The following is a 9,995-nucleotide window of genomic DNA, read 5'->3' on the forward strand; positions in this document are numbered from 1 at the left end:
TCTTCTTGATCCCAGGTACATAAAATGCATCAACAAGTGTGAAGGAACTGCCATTTGCAGCAGTAAGCACAATCTTTCCAACTCCATGAACTGGATAAGAGGCATTGTTGGCACAAGTGACAGAATTCCCATGAGGGACAGACTCTAGAGATGTAAACAATTCACGATGTGAGGTAATGTGCTTTGTAGCACCGCTGTCAAAATACCACACATGTGAATCTGCAGCAACTGACAAGCATGCATCATAGACAGCAGGATTGTAAGTGCACTCTACGCTAAAAGCCCATTCTGCATCAACATCAGCATCACAGTCTCCTTTCACAGAAGACTCAACAATGGCTACATTTGTAGTGGAACCAGCATTTGCAATGGAACCACCCTCTTTCTTCTTAGCCTCTTTGGCCTTCAACTTAGGACATGACTTGATCAAGTGATCATTAGCTTTACAATAATGGCAACGCATCTTCTTTTTGCCCTTATCACCAGAACTGCCAGACGAAGTGCTGTCAACAGAAGCATTAGGAACATAATTTTTGCCACTCGCAGCAGAACCATAAGAAGTGGTTGCATTACTGTTACCACCCTTTCTTTGAGAAGCAATAAAAGCCTGTTCAACTGCACGCTGCCTAGTCCTGTTTTTTCTAGAAAGTGACTCTTGCAAACAACAGCAATGTGCATAATGCATCAAACTTTACAACTTCAGGATTTCCTTGGGTCATTAGTCTCCAAGTACTAGCAAAAGTCTGGTAGGAATCTGGTAAGGCATCAAGAACAGTCTGCACAAGGGAACTGTCTGAAATGACTTCACATGCAGAAATAAGCTGCTCATTGATATCCTTGACACTAGCAAGGAAAGTGTCCATATCATCTTCCTCATGCATAATCTTTGACTCCAGCTCTTTACGCAACAAAGCAATTTTAGCCTCATTGCGGCTTGCATAAAGACTAGGCAAAAATCCCAAGCCTGTTTTGCAGATTTTGCTGAACAGATGTGAGGAACAATGGTGCGCTTCACAAACAATGCAATCAATGCATGAGCCTGCGCATCCTTTACATCCAAACGAGCTTGTTCTGCTGTAGGAAAAACAACTCTAACAGCAGCAATCCTTGCAGCAAGACTTGCAACATGCTCAACATCACCTACATCCTCAGAACCAGGACGTACATCAATGCCCTGCACAATATTCTAGACACCCTTTCACACAAGAACATGTTGCATCATATAAGCCCACATAGGGTAATTGTCCCCATCCAACCTATCCTCAGCAGCAACATCTTGAACACATCTGTGTTGTTGTTGTCAGCCATGGTAAATGCTGCACCTGATGTGAAAACTGCCCAAAAATAGGAGAAACGGAGCGAGAACAACACATGCTATAAAGCACAAAACATAGAAGACTATAAGGCACCTGTTATGCAAAAAACGGCACTGACAGAAATTCTGCAAAAAATGACGGAATTGCCTGTGCAGACCTGCATGTAGTGGAAACGGAGGCCGAAATGAGCCCAAATTCAAAATCTGAGCAGACAAAGATCTTCAAGCTTACCCGAAGTATTTATCGACCTGCGAACGCTCGCCAAAACTCATTGAAATCGAAGAAAGTGAGCAGGCGTGTACTGGAGCAGCAGGCGACTAAGCCCGAGAGGATGCAACTTGCTATGATACCAATTGTTGGAATTAGGGTTGCAGAGAGACACACACAGCTTGGAGAAGACGCAGGAAGCTCAAGGCACACAATAGAGAGTGTATTACTTAGTGTGCAATGGAAAGATAGATAGCCCTAGAGTGATGGGCATATATACAATGCACGGGGGAAAAAACCTCCTAAAGAGGGAAAAAATGCCCCGTCGGTCCTAGTGTGTTCACACACATCACTACCACATGTATATGGTAACAATTACGTCATGTCTGACATACTTTTGCTCAAGCCAGCTAAACTACATTTCCTACCATACTACTTTAGACAACTCAGTTCACAGAGCCAGCCCAGACATCGCCTGAAAAAGAATTGAAGTAAGAGTAACCAGCTAGGATCAGCTAACGGGAAATTGATGACATTCCTTATACTATCGAGAACCTTTTAAACCAACCATCTAGAAACTTTTCTTTGTATATACTGCAAGATGGTAGGCAGAGAAAAGTTTATATATACTTGAGTGGGAATAAACAGCGAGCAGATAATGGCAAGCTTATTTTATTGAATAGCCGAAGGTCAAACAAAACCATGACCAGCAGAAATTTGTCAATATACTGAATCTGTGATGAGTCCCAAGAAACTTTCACTAATCTTACTAGTAGGTGATGTAATACGGTAAAAAAGGGCGAGTCAATTTGCAAAAAAGATATTTACTCCCACAATAGGGTATGTGATGCCACACAATACCTACAGAATATCAGAAGACAGGGCAACAAATCCGAAACCAGTATTCAGTGACCTCAAAATAATCTTTAGACGATTCATTAAAATAGGCACCCGAACTAGAAAACGAATCAGTCTAGGGTCTGTCCACTTACCCAGAGTACCTCAGACCTGTAGTATTACAACTAACCAAAATATCCTACCAATCTTATAAGACCATTATAGCTCATTGTTTTGAGTTTTATTTTATTTTTTGTGAATTTTTGGTTTTGTTTCGAGACCTGCAGTAACCCTTTCATAAGTACATTACACCTATTGAGTAGCTATTTTACAAAAATAGCATCATCAACCATATATACAAACCATTTCCCCTTAAATACCACACCATCCTATATTCAATGCAGCCATATGTTAAGATAACCTTCAGACTTGGCAGTCTTTTAGAAATTAAGGACAACTTTTTCCTCATCCAAAAAAATCGGTTTTTACAGCTTATTTTACGAAAATCAGACTCATTACTTCCATCATTCATAAAAAAACCTTGGTAGTTCTAAGTTTTAAACGAGCCATTCACATTTCTTCTCATAACCAGGAAGAGCCAGTTTCCAAAACCTGGTTTATTTTAAAAAAAAAACAGAGCTTAATTAATGGTTTTTCAAAGCTTTACATTTTACTGAGATTCAAGTACTTTCAACAAAGTCACAAATTCCAGCTCATAGTTTCTTTCGATAGTCTTGAGAGCGATTTTTTTTTTGGTTTAAATTGTAGATTAGGAGACGAAGAAGCCTCCACAATCCCCTTTTCAACCTTTTTCGGCATGTTGAGCTCTCAGTAGTCAATAGATTCGTACTCACACAGTCTTGAATGCACACACAGGTGTTAACAAAGCACAATGCTAAGTGAGTATGAGTACTCACCTTGAGATGCTTTTATACTTGATGATGCCCATCTGTAGAAGACACGCCACAGAGTCGGACGGGTAATCTTTATTAGTTTTAACTTGGTTTAAGAGTCAAAAAGTGGGTCTATAAAAGACAGGTGTTATTTTTATAAAACCGAGTCCATAGTATTAGTATAGAGTAACATCACAAGCTTATTTGTTGCTCACGTGTATTTAACATATTATGGCTTCCAGTCAAGACCAGGTTTTTGCCATAGCAACTGCACATCTTCTTTTGTCAAGCGAATCTACTCGAAGATTAACCTTACTCCGTTATGAACGTCATCTATTTCCGCAACTAGGAGCTTCTGTTTCCCAAACTAAGTGGTGGACATATCAGGGCCGAGTGACGCGAGTGACCCTTTGGGGTCGCGAGCATTTCAAGAACAATATTCGTTTGGCGATGGTAACTGAGGCTCTGGGTCTAGGGCCCGAGTATTATTACATAGAACATTCAATGAAGCAAGTTTTTTCAGAGCGGCTGTACCTGCTAGCTCAGTTCTTACCTCCTCATAATATTTTTTTGTATCGTAGTTATGGCCATCCACTAAAAGATATTTTAATAGTACACCTCGCATTCAGGAGTATGGGGTAGTCTTGGCGACTCGTATCCTACCTTTAGCCGAGCGTCCAAACACATGTTTTTACTATGACAACTGTTTGTGTGATCATGTAATGGACGGCTTAATTGAGATGTAGATGAAAGGATCCCGTTTTTTTATTATAAAATACCAGCCATGATTTTTTTGTCCAATTTAAGAGCCGAGTCAAGTGAAATAACTCATGTAAATTTGTGTGTGTGTGTGTGTGTGCGTGTGTGTGTGTGTGTGTGTGTGAGAGAGAGAGAGAGAGAGAGAGAGAGTCTAAATTTAAGCTAAAAGTAAAATTAAAAATATTAAATTTAGCAAGTTTGATGACTTCATAAGACAAAAGAATTGAAACATACTTTAATGTACTTTAACCATGTGCTGATTATTGAGTTTATGAACTGCTCTATTGCAAATCAAAGTATGGTTAAATTGCTTACCAAGTCAAATTGAGATTGAATTATTTTTTGAAAGCTTTTATTTTCAGGACAAACCGGATTTATGCAAAAAATTAGAAGTTTTTATTTGGATTGTTGCTTACAATTACCAAAGTTTTGCCTTTAAAAATAAGGGCTAATAAATCTTCAAATGAGAAATTTTATCTTTGACTAGAAAATTTACACCACAAAAGAGGATATGCCACCACTTTCAAGGTAAAATTTAAAATTTTGACGTTGTTGGGGAAAGCCATTAACATGGCCTAGCGAGAAGAGCCATGGTAGCACTCGGCTTCTCTAAATTGCATCTCCTGCTTGGTCCCCAAAACTCTCTACTTCACTTTAACAGGCCATCGTCACTCCTCACCTTGTTTTTGAAGCCATTAGGAATACTTTACATTAGGTAATGAATAAGTAAGAAGAGCTATACTCAAATTCGGATTATAACCATTCCTCTCATATGTTTGATGAGTCAGTAGACTCCTACTCTTGGGGCTTACTACCTTAGGAGTGTTTGGGTGTGTGGGATAGGGTGAGTACACACACACACACACACACACACACACACACACACACACACACACACACTATGGTTAAACATCATGAAGTCAGATACTTCTTTCCCTCATAAGGTTCCTCCCTTTTTTTTATATATAAAAAAAACAACAACAAAAACAACCCCCCCCCCCCTATTGACAAAATAGGGCCTTCATTGCTACATTGCACCACCGACTTGGGTATTGGGCAAATAGCTCGTAAAAAATCCTCAAAACTATCATGGCAATACGAAGGCGGCTCCTTCCACCCTTGGACCGTGTAAAGGCGCTCTCTCTCCCCTGACAGTAATGGCTTCTGACGCGTGAGAGGACTCCCACAGCAAGGGGCGGCTCTGCTCTCTTCACTTCAGACACTCAGGAAGAGTGCATACCAACCTATAAATTCTAAAGGTGAGGGCACTCCTTTGCCCTCACTTAGCTTGAGAGTCAGTGTTTTGTGCGGGGTAAACCCGATTCTGTGTCATTTCTACTTGAAAGTCCGAAAACAATGGAGCTTGCTGCTCAGACTCCACAGGTATTATAGTTTACCTAAACTGTCTTTTGTCATCAAAGACCGACTGCTGTGTTTTTCTAAAACATGTTTTAACATGGGGCTTGATCAAGCCTAATGGGTGTTATTCCGTGACCGATTGTGGTTCTTAAGATATTTTAGCATAACATATGGTTGCTAATTACTCAAAGGCTGTTTTTGCAGTCATTAAACTGACTGCAGATTAGGCATTTTACTGGTTTTTTTGGTTTTTTTGAGTACTCTGCCTGACGGGCTCTCTTAGAGATAGATTGTAGTAGCACAACAATGGGTAAACAATTGGTATATAACACTAAGTAACTGGTTCTTTTGGGGCGGGACATGGTTTAGCATTGCCTTAAAATATTCATATGCATATAATGGGACAGTATGGTGGGCCGTTGAACTGCTTGTGCATAGAAAACAACTGTTTTTTTCTTGTTTTTTGCCTTTCCTATGAGTATACCAACGAAGGAATGGAGTTTTTTGCCTTTCCTATGACTATACCAAGGAAGGAATGGAGTTTGTGTCACGGGAACCGAATAATAGAGATCGATAGCAAAAGATAGAGAAAGAGATCTTTGTATTGATGAATCTTTGTAGAGATTTGATACAACAGAGGAGCAAAATATATGGGCGCACTCCGTTGTACGGAGCTCGAACCTCCCGACCACCCCCGAGCTTCAATTCGCTTGCATGCAGCGTCTCACTCGCACTCGCACTCGCACTCGCACTCTCACTCGCACTCGCACTCGCACTCGCACTCGCACTCGCAGAAGAGAGAATGGTGAATCCCCCCCAAAACGCACCACCCGTCCTTCTATTCTCCTCCAAAAAGCCTGCGACCTCTTAAAATAGCCGCTTTTCTATTTTTGGCGCTCGGTCGACTCGACTTGCGCGCCAATATACCTGCGAGAACAAGGTAAAAAAAAACGTGATCGCGAAGCGATCCGTAGAGGTTAGTTTTTTTTTTTTTTTAATAAATTTATTAAGTCCACAAATTTTCAGCTGTCTTCAACTGAACATAACTCCTAAACGGAGCCAAAACAGCCCAAGTCCGTCTCATACAATCTTGTTGCCCTCGCTGCGCTCTTCGACGGCTATGTGATGGAAAATTTCCATAGCCTGCTCCGATTTGCTGAAAATCAACCTGCAAAACAGCATTTTCTACAAAAACGATGCAAAAACAGCAAATCCAACTTTTTTTCTTAATCTTTGGCCTTCAACGAGCATCAAAACATCAAAATCTCTAAAGACTCAAAGAACCAAAGTTGTTCCTTATAACGCAGGCTTCAATCGCTTCATACATCACTTTTTCAAAATCCCACGTTAACGCCTTCAAAAATGCCCCAGAAAGTGCCTTCCGGATCAAAAAATTTTATCGGACGAAAACAATCCACACATCCTTCTACACAGTGGACTAACTTTAAAATGACAAAAAACTTCCTAGAAAACAAAATTTATTACTAAAACACCTCGAAATCAAGTCTTGTTACAATCTCCCCTTTTCAAAATTAACTCTGTCCTCAGAGTTGGAAGGAGGGAAATTCGCTTTGCAAAACACTAAGATCAACCCAAGATGCATCCTCTACTGGATAGTTCTGCCACTTAACCAAAACTTCCACAATGTCTCTATTTCTCAAATGTTTGACACGCCTATCTAGCACTAAATCTGGTTCTACTGTCAATGTTCAGTCATCTTTCAACTTAGAGTTGTCCTGTAAAACATGGTGCACGTTAGGAACATACTTTTTCAATAAACTCACATGAAATACAGGATGCACTTTGATATGAGAAGGCAATTCCAATTTGTAAGCTAATGAACCAATGCGCTTCAAAATTTTAAATGGCCCAGCAAATCGTGGAGACAATCGCTTATCCTTCCCAAGAATTAAATGAGACTTCTCGGGAATAACTTTTAAGAAAACCATCTCCCCAGTTTCATACTCCACAACCCGATGTTTCTTGTCATAATACAATTTATGTCTCTTTTGGGCTTCTCTAATATTCCCCCTGATTTTGGCCAACTCGTTATCCATCTTTTCAAGCATCTCACGTGACAGTTCTACCTTATTCCTTGAGCTAAGAAAATTTATAGGTGTGGGACAGTTATAGCCATACATTGCTTCAAACGGGGTCATCCTAATAGATGAATGATATGAACTGTTGTATGCAAATTCAACCAAAGGCAAATATTCATTCCAATTAGATTGGTTTTCATTCACATACATTCGTAACATATCTTCTAAAATACGATTCACTCTCTCCGTTTCCCCATCGGTTTGAGGGTGAAAAGCAGTAGACATGCGTAACTGGGTACCTATAGAGTCAAAAGTCGCTCTCCAGAAATGTGAAGTGAACTTAGAATCTCTGTCAGACACTATGCTCTTGGGCATGCCATGCAAACGAAATATCTCTTTCACAAACAAGCGTGCAATGGTCAAAGCAGTATCAATTATTTTCACGGGAAAGAAGTGAGCCTGTTTTGTGAGTCTATCTACTACCACAAAGATCGAGTCATACCCTCCACGAGTAGTAGGAAGTCTAATAATAAAGTCCATGGATATAGACTCCCACTTCTGTAAAGGAATGTCTAACGGTTGAAGGTCACCAGGCATCCTCTTATTTTCAATTTTAACTTGTTGACATTGAAAGCATTCACGCACATAATTCTTAACATCCAATTTCATACGTGGCCAAAAGAATGAACTTTTAATCTTTTCATATGTCTTACTCAATCCAGGATGACCAGAAAAAGGTAAGTTATGACACTCATGCAGAATTTGACTCTTAAAAGCAGAATTTGCAGGAACACACAAGCGGTCATAATAATACAGATTTCCCTTATACAAGTGATATCTGTTCTCATACATCTCACCAATATTCTCACGCAAGAATTTCAAAATAGGCATGTAAAAAGAATCGCTTTCAACTTCGGCATGTATCTCATCAACCAAATTGGATCGCACAACAGTCAACAAATTACACATGGGCCTACGACTCAATGCATCTGCAACTTTATTTTCTTTCCCACACAAATACTTCAAGTCAAAATCATACTCAGCCAACAATTCAATCCATCTCCTTTGTCTGTTGTTTAACAATGGCTGCGTGAAAATATACTTCAAACTTTGATGATCAGTACGCAATTCAAATTTGACACCAAGCAAAAGATGACGCCAATGTTTCAATGCATGAACAACAGCAAGCAATTCTAGATCATGTGTTGCATAGTTCAATTCATGTCGTCTTAATTTCCTAGACTCATATGCAACCACTCTTCCTTCTTGTGTCAAAACACACCCTAGTTGTTCACCACTAGCATCACATGACACAACAAATGGTTTGCCCATCTCAGGAACTTTCAAAACACAATTTTCTGCTATTTTAGCCTTCAAGGTCTCAAAAGCAGTCTCACAGGTAGAAGTCCACACAAAACCCTTGTCTTTCTTGGTCAATTCGGTCAAAGGACTTGCTATCTTAGAGAAATCTTTAATATGTGCTCTCTCATATTGTGCTAGACCCATAAAGCTTCTCACATCCCTTAATGACTTTGGTGTTGGCCACTCCACAATAGTTTTAACTTTGTCAAGGTCAATGTGAATCCCCTCTTTAGAAATCACTCTTCCCAAGTACACAATCTGATCCTTTGCAAAAGTACACTTACTTGCTTTGGCATACAATTTATGTTCACGCAAAACCTCAAATGTTTTCTTTAAGTGCAATGCATGATCTTCTTCATTCTTAGAATACACAAAAATATCATCTAAGAATACCAGAATGAAGTCATCAAGATACGGGTGAAAAATATTATTCATTAAGCACATGAAAGTTGCTGGTGCATTAGTCAAACCAAAAGCAAGAACTGTAAATTCATAATGCCCATAACGTGTACGAAAAGCAGTCTTTGGAATGTCCTCGACCTTAATGCGGATTTGATGGTAGCCAGAACGAAGATCAACCTTTGAAAATATTGTGGCACCACTCAAATGGCTAAGCAATTCATCTATGTGAGGAAGAGGATATTTGTTCTTAATGGTCTGTTTGTTTAACCCCCTGTAGTCAATGCATAACCTATATGTACCATCCTTTTTCTTTTGGAATAACACAGGACTGCCCCAAGGAGATACACTAGGTTTAATAAAACCCTTTTTCAAAAGGTCATCAAGTTGTATCTTGAGCTCTTTAAGCTCATCAATATTGAACCTGTATGGAGCCCTTGAATAAGGTGTTGCTCCTGGATATAGATCTATGGCGTGGTCTACCGCTCTAGGCGGAGGCATACCAGGAAGATCGTCCGGGAACACATCCTTAAATTCATGTAAGAGATCCTCTACAAATTCTGGATTTTCCCCTTTCTGTTTATTCCCAGAATCCTCTTTAATCTCGTTAGCAAACACAAGAAACGTCTCACACCCTTGTCTCACCCCCCTCAAAAGTTTCATGGCAGAAATTAGAAGTGATTTAGTATTTCTCTCCTTAGCTTTAATCGCATGACCATCTCTGTTTTTAAAAACCAACTCACCCCTCTCACAATCAATCAATGCATGGTTCGCAGCCAACCAATCCATTCCCAAAATTACATCCCGTTCACCCATGCTAATAA

The sequence above is a fragment of the Adiantum capillus-veneris genome, chromosome 17, assembly GCF_014529385.1.
Source record: "Adiantum capillus-veneris isolate H3 chromosome 17, ASM1452938v2, whole genome shotgun sequence".
In the NCBI taxonomy this organism is placed as follows: domain Eukaryota; kingdom Viridiplantae; phylum Streptophyta; class Polypodiopsida; order Polypodiales; family Pteridaceae; genus Adiantum; species Adiantum capillus-veneris.